This window comes from Rattus rattus, chromosome 5, assembly GCF_011064425.1.
Source record: "Rattus rattus isolate New Zealand chromosome 5, Rrattus_CSIRO_v1, whole genome shotgun sequence".
Lineage (NCBI taxonomy): Eukaryota > Metazoa > Chordata > Mammalia > Rodentia > Muridae > Rattus > Rattus rattus.
In genome coordinates this window covers 102,934,985-102,951,261 of record NC_046158.1, presented here as the reverse complement: position 1 = coordinate 102,951,261, position 16,277 = coordinate 102,934,985, and the positions used below count along the sequence as shown (strand labels likewise).

The window sequence follows — 16,277 nt, the reverse complement described above, 5'->3', positions numbered from 1 at the left end:
ACTTACTCTCCCATGCCTCAGTTTCTTCCTCTGTACAATGAGTATGTTATTAATAGTAGCCGTCTTCAAGAACGCTGGTCAAATGATTGAGCGTATTTGCTTGCGTGCCGGGCACATGGCGAGGACTCACATATGTCAGCCCCTTGCTCTCGGCCTTACATTCTCGGGGGCGGCGAGAGGATTAAATGAGACAACATATTTAAAGTGCTAGGCACAATGCCACCGTGCAGGGTAAACACATAGCATGCACTGTTATTATTAGCCCTGCTGAGCCAGGCCGGCTTATTTTAGACTGGGTTTAGAGGCAACTGGGCTGGGCACAGGGGAGCAGAGTGCCTTTTGCTTCAAGCTCCTGTGCGGGCGGCAGATCAACTACTAGACTTAACGGACTCTCTGTTTTAAGTCACCGGAATATTCCTAAAAAGTTTGTTCCCCATATTGGATTTGCTCATGGTTGGACCTCTCCTACTGACCTATTTTGTAATTTCTGACTGGTGTTTAATTGGCAGCCATTCTTCGCTGAGACTGTCATGTAAAGCAGTAACCTGTGAGAGTCTTGAATACACCTTGGAACGCTGAGCCGGGGTGGGTACAAGGCATGGGAAAGCAGCTGACTTGACCATTCCCAATGCCTCCCCCAATCCCCGTTTTCATCTTATTCCACTTTCGCTATGTATTCTAATAAGCATACTTACACCACACAACTTCTGTCTTCCCTCCCCCGAAGTTTATCACATTCGCCATTAAACTTAACTGTGTGCTGATTGTAATTTACGTTAACCTCTGGGTTAACAATGGCTGAGAATCACCCACGCTCCTACTTAGCTTGGAGGAAGGTTTGGAATGGGGTAGCGGGGAGTCACAGTGTTAGGGAGGAAATGACACAGAGAACCAGCACTGGTAGCAGAAACTTTGCCCTGGGAGCTCAGAACCACAAAGGAAATGTTCACTTCCTAACGGATGCCGTCATAATTTTCCAAGTCCTTTTCCTCTGTTAGGAATAAGCTGCCCCGGCCTCAAACCACGCCATGCAGTCTGCGCACCAGGGGAGACTCTATCTGCAGTTTGCTAAAACTCACGGTGCATTTGCGACACTTGCTGAACACACGGGCTTCTCCCTCTGCTGACTTGAACCGGGTCACAACCTCAGGGATCTGCCATCTAAATGGGCCTTATACTCCAGCCCACCTCGTTATCATGGTTTCAGTGTTTTTATTCTCATCTCATCTCTATTTCCTGTCTCCACATCATCTTCTTTCCCTTCCAGAACACTCATACAAGCATGCATTTTATTTAAAGAAAAAAGAAAAGGACGAGTCTGCGTTTAAAGTCTTTTTGTGTTAAGAAGAAAAGATAAGGCCCACAAACCAGCAACCTCAGTTGCTTCTGCTCAGTATCTCAGTGAGCAGAGGTCTCGCTGGGTCCTCACTGCTGAGTTCGTGTATACATGATCCACCCGCAGCTGACGTGGGGCTCTCACCACTCGTCACGGAGCAATCTGACTTGTCACAGATTGACCCCATGCATTCTGATGGCTCACTCTGCCAGGCTGGCAGCTCGGGGACACCCAATACATCTTTGTGGGTTGCACAGCCAACTGCCACTGTGCACCTGAAATACAAGTCCGAGGTAGGTAAGGACTCAAACGCAGATAACTGACCTTGACCCCAAACCCACCCCACCCCAGGCCCTTTGCCTAAGCTGTTCTCTATGCCTGGAATGCCTTCTCTTTCAACACCTCCCCCACCTCCTCTCACTGTCCACCTGTCCAAGTCCTACCTAGTTCAAGGAGCAGCTCAAATATCAGTGGCCCCACAGGCCCCTCCCTGACCACCCTTGCCAGAAATAACCTCCCATTTCTCAGCTTCCACAGGACTGGGTGTATCTTCTCTGGCGCTTAAAACACACCCCACTCTACTGTGACAGTTTGCTTAGCGCTCTGGAATCATGTGCTCCTCCAGGGACTCATGCAGAACAGACCCTTGGTCAAAACCGAATGAACATGTTTGCGACGATGACAAGAACAGAGAGTGAGGAATACAATCACTACTTCTGTGGTCCCTCTTTCTTTGTCTACTGCTTTCAGAAGTGTCTTTCTTCCATCTGCCAACTACCCAAGGGATGTCTGACCCTAACTCCCTATTTCCTAACTCCTGGGGTTACAAGTGAGGTACTGGTGAAGGGAGAGAATCTAGCTTCCTGGTTTGCTGATGGTCCACTGAGGAACACAAGTGTTTTCTTGACACACTTCCTCTACTCCAGGTCTTTTGTGCCAGTGCAAACCATTGCTTCTACTGCTAAATGCAGACTCCAATAACAGGCTAAGTGGTTGCAGATCCTCCTGAGGCCTTATTATACGTGTACTGACACACTGAACGCTTACTCTTGAAACCTATATTTCCTTCCCTTAAATATATGTTGAAAACCTTAAATTTTAGCATCATGTGCAATGGGAATGAATACCTGGTTTTAAGTTTTTCCTCCCATAGGAATTCTGAAGAAAAATGCACAGTAACAAGAAGCTGCTGCATGGGAGAATGTGCATCTCAGCAGCAGGTCTGATCACTGGTCAAAGAGCGCTGTGGAAACCCTAAGAAGAACAGCGTGTGTCACGCAGGGATCCATGGTCAGGCTTCAGGCAAGCATCTTCAACCCCAGAGCTGTGGCCCATGAGCACCTCTGGGAAACGAGACAGAAGGATGTAATGGACTGTCACCTGACACAATCGGGAACCAAATGGTAAGTGCACCTAGACGGCACCTTTTTAAGAGTGAATATTGCCATACGTCTGTCTATGTTGCCATCCTAGATAAGAAAACCCTACGTGGAGAGGAGGGTTGGGAAAGGTGCTGTCTGAGAACATTGAAGAAGTCATGGTTATCTAACTAACAGGAAGACATGACTTAGGTTAGCAAGAAAGACACAATTCAGGAGCATACCCACATCAGTAAGTCATTCAATAAACACATTCTCCCCAAATGTAACTTCATTGAGAAGAGTCAGAAATATCAAAGCGATCTGATCTAGTACTACGATGAGGCAGTGTGGGCTGGGATGTCCAGAGGTTCGAACTCCCTAATGGGTGACTCAGTTTCCTCATAGTAAGTAGTAGTAATGGAGCCTAACTCCTTGTAGGCGTTGAAGCCTTGCACATAATCAAGATGGCGGGGATCTTATCAGGGCATCTAGAGTTTAATCAGCAGACTCCATTCATTGTTGGGTGTTATGGTTTCTGGTCCCTCCCTCTTCTTTCTCTTCCATCACCACCACCCCCCTGCCCCTGCTCTTCTGTCGCCAAGGTCACTCACATCAAAGTGTGGAATGATCCCACCCCCTCTGCACATCAAATCCCCAAAGAAGTATTCTCAATTAGAGAAGTTCAAACCGAGACATTGAAAAGCTTGACAATTATCTCCTAAGAAACTCACCTGCCCAATACATTTTATTCTTTCTCTAACAAGCAATAGCTACCATTATGGACACACAGAACGGGGAAAACAACAAGATGTGATCAAAACTGTGTGTACTGTGGGCTACTAGGCCCATTGCACAGTCTAGCAAAAGGGATGAAGCCAGGGCATGCATAGGTCACTGACGAGCTAGAGAGGTCTTTTTTCTGTCTCTAGTTCTGGGTCACAGGCCAAATGCTACTCTTATTTCTCTCTTCACCTTTCGGATAGAATGAGTTCGTGAAGGGTGGGATGAGTAGACTCTGAACGAAGCTTCCTCATTCTGCAATTCTGTGACTAAACTCTATCAAGCCCAGAGCATCACTGCCATGGCCACATGCCACTTAAGGCTGGAACAAGCTCTCCTGTAAGTGAAAGACACCTTGCAAGCCAGCAGGCCCTGTGGCAGGTGGACTTCCAACACGGGATGAGCGGCCTGGTGGGCGCGGGCTGTGAAAAGATGGAAACTTCCTGTTCTGGGTGTTAGCTTTAGTTACCACAGCCAGACAATGTTGCCAGTGGTGTGGAAGGAAAGATCGCTGTAGCCAGCTGTGCTATTCACAGTTGGATGGATTCCGTGTACCTCCAAATGGTGATAGAGCCAGAAGCCTGTTGTAACCAAGGACAGGATGATGGATGATCTACACACTGTGTCCAAGTGGAGAGGATGGCAGAAGTTCACTTCAGGGTTGTTAAAATGCTAATCGGGGTGACTTAACAAAGCCAGATAGAAAAGTTTGAGAAACTCGAACAGCTCATGTGGGCTCTGCTCTCCACCAATCAGAAGGCCCTCGGCTGCAATTTTTTTTTTAATTAAGAACTTCTAACAATTTTCCTGTTGGGGAGAAATAAAAACCGCCTCAGTGGTCAGCTACACTGTCCCTGTCACCGAGGTCTGCTAGGAAAACAGCTCGACGTCAGCCACCTCAAATGAAAAGTGTCCTGGCATACTTAACGGAGTCACGGGGTCTACGGTTTACATGTGGCACAGGAATAAATCACAACACTTTTCCTACCAACTGGGGTTGTCAAATGCCCTCTACCGTATCCTTAGATGCTGGATTGGGTAGATTTTTTTATGCTAAATCTCCATTCACATATGCCTCAGAGAATCCCATATTCCATTGCTGTGACAGACCCAGTGCACAAACTAAACTGACAGCCCATTCATTCATGCTGAGGGCAGGAAGGCCTGCACCAGCGACATTATATACAGACGATCTCGCTTCAAAGTTTTGTCAGATTTGCACACACACACACACACACACACACACACACACACACACACACACACACACGGGACAAATATTTCTGTGTCTTGCCCCCCAGATCTGATTTTCTAGTCAGTAGTGTTGCTCCAGGTGAGTATACGAAAGCCTTTCTGGTCACAGGGTCTTGGCTCATGGTTACAGCTCCTTGCGGGTGACAGGTACTCAATGAGCACCAATAGGTTGGCCCACCTCAACTGCCTCTTGCTTCCTCTAGAAATAGATCCAGTCTATGCAAGCTTACAAGCCCTGAATAGAAATAAAAGCTACCATTTTGTCCTGCAGCATGGTGGGGTAGGAGTATGCCTCCTAGGGTTGCACTAACACTGGTCAGGCATCTAGCCAGGCTCTCGATCCTGCATGAAATGCATCCCAAGAGTGAAAAATGACCCTATTTCAGATGCATTTCTCACCCTTTGTATCTTAGTGAAACTCACAGGCAAGAACAATGACTAAGCTAATTACCACGGTTCATTATGACAGAGCAGCAAGAAGAGCTCCCTCAGACTCAGCTAAGTCCTCAGCAACCGTGAGGATCTTTTGGAATCAAAGTTCTGAATCCAAGCTTCTTGTCCGTGGCCTTTCAAGGAACGGAAACCACCAGACGACAGGATACAGAGGCCCACTTACCCACATTAGTTACTGGACAGAGCCTTCCTGTGCAGCAAGCCAGTGAACTGAAGTCTTCAGGGTTTTTAAGTTGCCCTCACTCTGAGGACTAAGGCTGACGTCACAGCCATCTTTCAAATTCATCAAACCAAGGGAGGCATGACCAGATGGTGCTGGTACTATTAGAGGGTATCGGGAAAAAAAGGGGGTAGGGGTGGCAAAATGCCCACAGATCTAAATCAAACTCAAGCTAACCAGATGCCTGGCGATGGAGCCGTCACAGTATTCCTGCCACATTCTCATGCATCACAGACGCGCTCCTCAGAAAGGGTACCTATATAGCATTCTCAGGAGAAATGAGATGGGTGCCAATATCCTGCAGGATCCAGTAAGAAATGCTAGTGGTTTGTTGCTCTTCCTAAGCAAGCCAGCAGAGAAATCTTAGGATCTCATATGCATTTAACTGTCTCCTTGGAGCATATCTCAGAGACCTCAACCAAAGCCCTGGCAGTCTGAAAAGCAGATCCCGGCTGTAGTTTATCTTCAGGTATTTAAGCTCCTAGTGATATAGGCTCAATCTCAGAGCGTATCTGTAATTTTTAGGTATCTGAGCCAGGATAAATGCTCGTGTGTAATGCACGCTAGCTCGAGAGAATGAGTCTGTCACTCACTACATTAACCCGATACTAAAGAGAAGTTAATTTCCTCGGGTAGACACTTAACATCATGAATAAACACAGTTCCAGAATCTATTGTTTTGTGCCATCAAAAGGACAGTAAAATCGCTACCCCCCACCCCCCAGCTGTCTAAGATTTCACAATACAGGGAAGAAAAGCCTTGGAGATTTTCTCCAAGGAGAATATTTCTCCTTTTCAAGGGGCAGAGACGAAACCAACTGAATAAAGATGTTAACTCTTTCCCCGAGACTCTGGCAGTGAAATAAACAAAAGATTCTATTTCACCGTGTCAAGTATCAAGCAGAAGGAAGGGGAAAACACATATATTTTGGTAGTGCAGACTTAAAATTTGTAGTAGCTAGAAGTTTTGAGAGGAAGTAGCCCTCGACATTTCCCATAAGTAACCAGAAGCAGCGTTGTATTTAAGGCAAAGAAGCCTTAGTGGTTGACACGGAGTCCAGTTACTGTACACAAAGTCGGGGTTGGGGGTTATATCTATAATAACGATGTGCTGTCCCACTCTGAGGATGCTGGAATTGACTACTGACCAGTCCAATTCCTCCAGTGCTCTAACTCATACCCTACCGCAATACTTCCCCCACCCCTCCCCAGAGCGCTCCATGGCATTTTTTTTAAAAAAAAAAAAAAAACAAGTATTAGATTTAAACAGTACTCTGCCAGCAATGATCCTAGTAGCCAAATAATGAGAAAAATTCCAAACTCACTTTGCATCCACACCTCCAAGTTCTTAGATCTCAAGAGTTAGACGTCCGACTGGGCGCTGAAAGCGCTTCCCAATCCCCCCAGGGCGGCTACTGCCTCAGTTTCTACAGAGGGTCATTGCAGTAGAATCTGGAAGTTTCCCTACCTGGTTGTTGGCCTCGGTTTGCCTGCCTCTGCTCCCGGCTACAAGACGCCTCTAGCCGCGAAAGAAGCGGCTCATACAAAATTGACTTTTCCTTATTTGTTTCCATCCATAATTGATGGGGAGCTGAGAGCGTAACACGTCTCCCGGTCGAGCCCTTGCCGCCTGGAGAAGACCCCGTCCAGGGCGCTTCGGTGGAGCATTTTTCAGTCAGAGAACAAAGCACGCAAAGTTGCGGGGGAGAGTGGCTGAGAACCCCGCGGGTGGGTGCCCAGTCAGTGGCTCCGCGCTCCCAGGCTGTCCCTGCGTCCTCCCGGCCGAAGGTGGCCGGGCGGCCTGGGCTGCGCTGCGGGCTGGAGGGTTGGAGGCTGCAAGCCCCGCGGCGAGGAAGGCGGGCTCACCCTGACGGCTTGCGGAACAGCGCAGAGCCAGCCCTGCCAGGAAGAAACTTTCCCTTGCAGCCTAGGGTGTCTTTTCTTCCCTTAGGGGTGCGCCCCCGGAGGAGGGGTGCGCCTAGGAGGAGGGCCGAGCCGCCCCGCCCCGCCCCCCAGGCCGCCCACCAGCCAGCTGGGACCGGTCAGCCAGACCTCCCCAGGCGCCTCGGGCACCGCTGGAGACCGTGTGGCTTGGGAGAGCAATGAACTCCGGGAAGATGCGACGCTACGCCCACGCTTACACACGCGCCCGCACACAGCTGCTCTGCGGGCTCCGGGCTCGGGGTCCCACCCCCATCACGCACCCAGAGCGTCAGCGGAGCTTGGGAGACTGTCTTACCTCTCATAGGGAAGCCTGCTTTAAAAAACAGACAAATAAAGCTTGTCAGGATCAGATGGAAAAGCCGATCAAGACGGTGTGCAGAAAGAGCAATCCCACGGTCTCGGGTCTCGCCTTGAGATCTATCCTGAAACTGGTCCGCTCCAGCCAAGGCGGCGGCGGCGGCGGCGGCGGCGGCGGCGGCGGCGGCGGCGGGACCCAGCGCCAGCAAAACAAACCGCTGCTCGGCAAATGGTGTAATTCGATCCATCTCCGAGTCGCTCCCCGAGATCCCAGCTCCCTAGCCGCTCTGCAGCTCCCACCGCGGCCAGCGCCGCCCAGAGTCCTACGCGCGCCGCGGCCTCGACCCCAGTGGCCGCCGCGTCCCTGTTCGCGCTCGGCGGCGCGCCCAGGCTCTCCCACCTTAGCGGAGCCGCTCCTCCCGCGCCTCTCGGAGCCGGGTCGCCCAGCTGGCGCCGCCTCTGTAGCCTGCAAAGCCGCCTCTCCCTTCCCTCCCTCTCCCTTCCTCCAGGCGCCCTCACTACTCTCCCAGCCACCCTAGACGATCGGAGGACAAATGGCTGCAGCCCAGTGGTGCGGTGGGCGCAGTTGTACCCCGAAGTTTTGTCTTAGTTTTCTAGTCTAGGATTTATTTTTGAGCTCATTTTTACAAGCCCCTCCCCCATTTATCTTTATAACCACTAAGTAAAACAGCTGGGAAGAAGCAATCAAACATAGCCGTAGCTTTAAAAAATACAGAAATTGCCTACTAAAAATCTTATTTCCACTTTGAATGAAAGCCATTCAGTACAGTGTAATTTTGCAGGCTAATGAGCCGGTTTTACAGGCAAGTGTTTCGTTTAATACGTTGTGGGAGAAATGAAAATGTCCTTGAAGCGACATCATTTAAGATGTACGGATTGTCATAAATGAAATAAAAGAATCATATATCCCCAAACAAGAGGATCTTAATTTAAAGTTCATTTCCAAGAACGGTCTATGTTTATTAGTTTCCAATCTAATCATGTATCACTTAAGGGTTCTAAGTGGCTGGAATCAACCCTGATGCCCTCGCTTAAAGAGAGAAAGAGGAGAGCATTTCCGCCAAACTTTTGGCTTTCCTTTGAGTGTGGTTAATTACTGTGGACCGGGACCGGTCATGGAAGCAAATTCTTGTCTAGAGTCTTCCTGCTTTTCTTCCTGCTTCACAGATATATATTTACATTTAACAAGAACACTGCCCTGGATTTGGAAAAAAAAAAAAAAAAAAAAGAACTCCAAAAGGACACCCCCTGTTAACACTTGTAGCCAAAAGCAAGCCAGGAGAGAAAGGGCAGCCTTTTTAAATGCAAGCTTTTCCCGCTGTTCCTCCAGTTACAAGAAAGGGGTAGGGGGCGGAAAGAGTGGCTTCTGAGGCTAGCTCAGTGTTTTTTCTGCTGTTAAGTCTTTTGTTCCTGGTTGGCTGGTGTTTTCTGGTTGTGTGGGGCTCTGACATCATTGCAAGTTACTTGGCAGTCAGGGTCTTCCCCTAGCCAACTTCTGACCCAGAAAGCTGTGAGCATTTCCCGGCCAGCGGTCATTCCTTTCTTTCTTTCTTTTTTTTTTTTTTTTTTTTCTGTACTGCAAGCAGGGTACTGGCCAGGCTGTGAAGATGCAAAATGAGGACAGGGGCTACTTGGTTGATGAGGGAACAATCCACCCGCCACCTTGACAGGTTTGCTCCTCACTCTGTGTCTGCCATAGCAGCAAAGGTTCATTCCAGATTCTTGAATCCACCTCCCACAAGCACCACTAGACAACATCTTACTGCGTAGCTCAGGCTAGCCTGGAGCTTATTGTTTAGCCCAGGCTGGCCTCAAACATGAGGCAATCCTTCTGCTTCAACCTCTGGAGTATTGAGAGTACTAAGAGTGAGATACAATATCCAGTATAGATTGGGTTCCTGTGCCCGTGGGCAGTTTTAGAGGGAAAGATACCCAGAGATTACAGTCTTTAAATCCGGGAATAAGAAGGAATGATGGTCTGGTGGGTTGCTGGAGAATATGCTGATGGGTCCTTTAAAAACCATGAATTACATGTTTTCACTCTAAATATCAGTCTGGACCTCAGAGTCATCCTTGTGTTTGCTCTGATGGAGGCCGAGAGGACAGAGCCTGTCATGGGAAGAGAGGTCACAGACTACTCTTGAGGATTAACCATGTCCATGTTGTGAGGGGCGGGTGTTGAGAGGAAAGTGACACTTTATTTAGTCTTTAGGAGAAAGACATCCAAGGAAAGCACTGAGGCCCTTGCCGCTGCCATTGCTGTGGGTCTGATTCCCATCAGCTCTCTAATCCTGTTAGCCTCTGCCAATTGCCTTCTCCCCACACACCCTACACTCTAGGCAATAACACTGGCTCGCACTCCCTGTCCCCCACTGGAGCACACTCTCCCGATGCTTCTGCTTTTTCAGGTACCCTATAAAATGGTCCAGTTCCATGTCTGGTTTCTTGATTGAATAACAAACCGTATAGGTGTCAGAGTACCCTCAGCCCACAAACCCTTTGTACGGGTCTAAAGGACTGTCTTCTCTGTTCCAAAATGTTCTTTAATTTATCTTGTTTAGGATGTCTCCCAATTGGACACTTAATGGGCCTGGTGCCCTGCACTGGGTTGTACACTCAGTAAATACTTGTGGGACAGGTATGACACTGAAGCCTGCAACATTCTCATACTTTCTTCTGGGCTGAATAAGAAAGGGTTGTCATTGCTATATTCAATACCCCTCCATACTAATGCACTCTAGGCACTAACTTTGTGCCCCAAGGTCTTATGGTCTCACTGAGGATGATGGTTAAGTGGAGTGAGTCAGTAACTGGATAGACACTCTTGACTCTTTTCACCAACTCCCCCCAAGGCTGACTCTGCCTGGTTAGCAGATATTCTCAGTGTGGCTTTCCCACCGATAAGTAGTAAGTCACTTCCAAATGAATTGTAGGTATAAATGTATCTAAACTGCACGGAAAATCTCTGCATGTGATTCTCAGTAAAATGTATCAGTCATCAAATAGTGTAGCTTCTTATCCATTAAACGATGAGCTATTAAACCGCTAAACTTAAAGCTATTAAACAAATACATGTTTTAACATCTGCCAAGCTGTTCTAAGCATTTCAAAAACATTGGTGTGCAGCGATTCTATGAGGGGATACTATAATTAACACCATGTCCAAGGTAAGGGACCCAAAAGAACACAACGCAAAGGAACAAAACGAAAGGAATTTTAGTGATTCTGTTAGTGTCACACTCGCACTGGGATTTGTTTGCTCCATCTTACTTAACGAGCTCTGAATAGCAGCCGTCAAGAATGAAGTTTTTAGAGTTTATGCAGTTTGCATTTAAGTCCAGCCGCTTCCCAGTAGATTTGTGATTTGGATAATTGATTTAACCACGGTGGGCTTCAGTTTCCTTATTTGCAGAACCAGCATTATAATAAAACTTTCAATGGCTTCTGTGGCTGACTGGAGGGGATAACACAGGTGACATACTTAGTCTCTTGCCAGGAGTGCAGCAGGCAACACTCCTCTAGATACCACCCAGGCCATGCAACGTTGGGATGCTTCACCACTGGATCAGAAACTGAGTCCAAACTCACAGGAGAAGTGAGTCTCGAGTCTCAACGGGTGGGTTCCCTTTGCTCATTTCTGTCTCTACTCCTGTCTCCAGGGGGTATGTCTTTTAATTCAGGTATACATGCTATTATTCAATTTGGGAACAAAGTTTTGCATGAATTTTCATGAATAACATGGTGTAGGATGGAGATTTTAATGGTTTAAAATATATAAAGATGACCGTTTCTCTGATGGCTTCCGTTTGGAATGCACGCACCCTATTCCTTACACTGGCGCAACGTAGAAGGTGCTTTTGTGGCAAGGGATTGCTTTCAAAACCAATCCAAGCTCCCCACGACATGATAGATCATTAATAATATAGACCCACGTCTCTGCATCGGCACAGACACAACTGGCCTCCTTGTGTCAAGAGTTTGCATATGAAAGGGACTCTGCCAAGATATTTCACTTTAATGAAAAATATTTATCATGGTAAATCTTAAGCCTCAAGACTTTACTGACATAATTCATTTCTATCGCTGGTTTACGCTAGTATAACACATAGCCATTCCCGGATTTGGAATGATAAAAAAACGTATTTTGATTACTACCCTATCTTAGCATGAGTAATCTCTGCCACTTGGTCTGTGTAAAGAAAATGCACCATGCATTTTTAGAACAACCATCAATTACTTATTTACTTTTACTAATGACTTCACAGGGAGCCACTGCATGGACACTGGAGGTTTTCAAACACAATTTTTTTTCCCCACACTGGACAGATGAACAGCCCTCAGCTTTTAATATTACAAGGTCTTTTCGAAGGCAGACGAAAGATGAGCGTTAAGCATCATCGTGTCTGTACATTATGCACATCCTACCCTCCATGCAACTGTCTGAGTCGCTTGTAAGGGATAAGGAAAAAGATGTATTTAAACCCATGCAAATCTAGAGTAAAACAAGCCCCGCTGTTTGAGATGCAAGTGTCTGTGTTAATGGTTAGGGTCTCAGGATTGCGTTTCTCTGAACTATTTCAATATCACCAAATTCTTTCTCCATAGACGTGTCCAGCCATTAGCAGTATAAAATGTGATTCATTGCCAGAAGCCACTAGAGCCACCTACTGGCTAAAAACACAAAACAAAACAAATAAACAAACCAGAATAGGATTCTGGGTAATTTATACCTTTCCAAATAAAGACTGTCCAAATGCATGCTTCGCTTTTTTTTTTCCTGTTTGTTTTTCAGTCAGGGTGTGCAATAGACAGTTTACAAACAGCAGATATATGGAGTTGTTACAAATCACACCGCTAAGGTGGGAGCGAGGGAAGGCATTCCGAATGGGGGACAGGAAGAAATTGATACTCTGCTATAAAAATCAATAGTGAGCCTTATTAGTGTTCAGCTGTAATAATAGGCTTGTCCAAAAAAAATCCCAAAGCCCAGTTAAATGCTGATGCAGCGGCAAGGACGATCAGCCTGCTTGCTAACAGGCGTTCAAACCTGTGCCTTGGATAGCTGTCGCTGAGTCGGAAGTGACACAAATGAGGGGCCAGCCTGCAGTATCTCCACTAGTTAGGTACAGGGCTAGCGTGTGCTCTTTCCACTGGTCAGTTACAGGGCTTTCAGGTACCGTAAAGCAATCTCCCCATGGTTTCCTTGACCCCAAGTTACCTATGACCTTTGAACTTACAGATGGATACTAGTCAACAGACAAAACCATTTCAGACCTGATTTTTTTTTTTTTTGATTGTTTGTTTGTTTACACGAACTTTCTTGTCAGGTTGAACCCAACTGCCAAGCTCTATGTAAACATTTCTGATTCAGTTCACTACTGTGTCGGCAACTGTTGGAACTTAGGTTTTTGAGAGAAGCATAAAAGGGGACCTTAAGAAAAACCCCATGGACATTTTTGCTTCTGCTATAAAGCAAAAATAAAAAAAAATGCTGGCTGAGAACTTTTTTTCTGGAAAGGCCAGGAAGTTCTTAACGATTTGACTGCTGACCTGTTACACTTACACCAACAGTTCACTCTTCCAGTATATGGGTGTGTCTCAAGAGAGTGTGTGCGCGTGAGTGGATTTTCCTCTGTATTCCTGTTTCAAAAAGAAACTCGTATGAGTTCTTTTACTATATTAAAGTCTTCGGAATTGTGTTCATAAACTCCTCCGCTATGCTCTGCATTTCTGGGTCATAATTACAAAATAAACAGATTCATTTCTCATCACAAGTTTTAATTAAGAATTCCAGTTACATGATTACTTTCTAATGAATAATACCTACTCAGTACCACGCCAAGGCACACTATTAACCATGTTGACTCAGAACGTATATTTTCTAAAGACGGTTCCAGAGGTCTCATTTGTAAGTCGTCAACCTTGGGAGCTGCCCTATTAAAACAAAAGGAGAAGCCTTATTTTCTACATCAGTTAGGTGGAGATTCAGGAGGCAAAGGTAGTTTATGATTGCTGGAAAAAATTTATTTGGCAGGAAGTGCTAATCAGCTATGATTTCAGCTTGTTGTAACTATCGAGCTGGTGAGTTCTGTTTTTTAGTTTTGGTTAGACCATTAGTCTAGGCTATCCTTTAATCAAGCACTAGTTGGGCCTTTACTAGTGTAAGGTGTCCACAGGGTAGCTGGTTTGAAGCATGGCCCCAGTCTGGGCTCCTGGCTCTTAAAAGATATCTGCTTTCCAATCTAGCGAGGAAACACCATCTTGGTTTTAATGTATGTGCCAGCATTTATGCTAAAGAGTAAAACAATATGAAGAAGAAAGTCCAGTGGAAAAAAGAAGTGGTATCTTTAGAAACTGCAGATAAGTCAAATCAACCCATTCATATGAAACTGCCAGGGACACAAAAATGCCCCGAGTCAGCAGTGCTCCGTGTAGAGCGGCAAATCCTTTACTAGGGAGACTCGTATCTCCCCACCGCAGATAAGGGCCCAGGATAAACCAAAGTACAGGTACACCCAAAGTCCAACTGGGTGAGTCAATGAGTGTTACTGGGGTCACTTACAGGAATAGGGGTGAAGAGTCACTTACAGGAGCAGAAATGATTCAAGGATAACGGCATCGCCAAGGTCAACCCCTGCACAGGTAGTAGCTCACAGAGCTGGGGACCTGGAGAACACTGCACACCCTGCAGGGAGCTCAGCCTGTGGGATATCATCCTTTCTGGGTGCCTCAGTTGGTCTAAACCTCTTCCAGGCATTCCAGCTCAGCTTCTTTATGCTCCATTCAGGCAGCTAGTCTGGTCTGAGAGGTGGTTTTTGTTTGTTTGTTTTTTGGTTTGGGGGGCTTGTTTTGTTTTGTTTTCCAGCTTTTATTACTTTGGTAGGGAGGGACCTAGTGAATCTGCTAGGTTTCAGGGACCTCCAGAAGCTATTTCATGTTGTTTACCTTCCTGTTTAAATAGCTTCTGTGCTGGATGGACTATTTCAATCTTGTACGAAACCACTGTAACACAACACTAGGGGGTCAGGGACCCTTGAAGACAAAACCCCACAGTCTTTGCAAAGTCCAGTCAAGGTGAGGAGGGGCAAGATGACTAGAAGGGGAGAGGACCACTCATTCATTCTCGCCTGTGTTCATTCCACCGTTTGTTATTAATAGCAGCAGTCTGCTTTGTGTAAAGCACGGTGCTGAGATAAATGAGAAATCGCTTGCATTCAGACAGCAACTGAAAATTTGAAACGCAGTTTTATCATTCAGAATCCTGGCAGGGAACAGATGGCATACTTGGCTTGGGTAATCTGAGGAGCTGTTTGTGAAGGTGAGAGTGGGGTGCAGGGAGAACACAGGGGACAGTCACCCTGGGGGCTGTTCTAGCCTTAATTTCTAAGGAGCCGGAGAAGGAGGCAGTGAGCAGAACCAGCAGTCACAAAGGCAAACTGAACCCCTGTGAGAAGCACTGACCTTCAGCCAAAGGACTCTGCCAGCCTGAGGTAACCTGTGCTGGAGGGAAGGAAATGAGTATCGCAGTTCACCCTCTCTGGTCCCACACTGTGCTTTTCATTGGATCAGCCTGACTGGAGCCAGAAGGCTAGGAAGTCACTGATACCTTCCTTAGGCTCAATCCCCTCCTCCTCCTCCTCCTCCTCGTCCTCCTCGTCCTCCTCGTCCTCGTCCTCGTCCTCCTCCTCCTCCTCCTCCTCCTCCTCCTCCTCTTCCTCCTCCTCCTCCCTCCTCCTCCTCCTCCTCCTCCTCTCCTCCTCTCTCCCCCCCCCTCGAGAAGCAAAAGTCAGGGGAAAGGGGATGGAGTGGATCTAGTGGAGCAGTAGAAAGTGATTTTATTTCAGTCTTTGTAGAAAACTTTGGGACAGGAGAAGTCTCAGCTGGGAGGTGCTTACTGGAAGGACACTGTGCAGTAAAATCTGGAACCGGGAGTGCTGGATGGCATCCTGAGCTTAGCAGGGTTCCTCTAGCTTCTGCCCTTTGAACTTTCGTATTACACTTATATCCCCAAACAGCCTTATTAACATATTTTATCACCCACTGTTGTGAGAGTGGGAACTAAGTCCTTTTTAAAAATATATATATAACTGGCTAGGACAGGAATACTGGCTGGGACAGGAACTCTGGAATTTTTGATAGTCAGAGGAATGATAACTGCATGAGAGAGTGAAGTTCACATGCGAGGCTATAAACAGTCCAGTGGTACAGGAGAAATTCAGTGGCTGCATACAAGGGACAACGAATACTGGTGCACGTTATAAATGACTTCATAACAGGGAGGGCTTCTGTGAATGAGCAAGTGAAGTGCAGTGAGAACAGGGATGAAGTTCACAACAAAGGCATTGCTGTAGGGGACAACAGGGTAGGGGAAAGTAAGCCACATAACAGACCTGGGACTTGTGCATGATCCTGGAGCCAGCTAGTGTGAGATGCGACTGCGACAAGAGAAGCATCACTACACGCAGTGTTCGGATTGCCATGTGCTGGGCTTTGAATGTTTTCTTGGCTGCTTAGAAGACAGAGATACTTCTGAGGGCATAAGTGATGAGAATGATCTTGGGATGTTCAACGTTTGAGGAAAGCATTATCCAAATGCTTCAGATAGAACTCA

General features: G+C 46.8%; 1 protein-coding gene across 1 annotated transcript in view; it reads right to left on the bottom strand.

Moving 5' to 3' along the window:
• The window catches only part of Sema6d (semaphorin 6D), a 56,951-nt gene extending 48,234 nt beyond the window's left edge, over positions 1-8,717 (bottom strand). Inside the window, exon 1 of the mRNA XM_032904107.1 lies at positions 7,644-8,717. The gene's annotated coding sequence lies outside the window, so the exon portion shown is untranslated. The remainder of the gene's footprint in view (positions 1-7,643) is intronic.
• Positions 8,718-16,277: the final 7,560 nt, after the last annotated feature.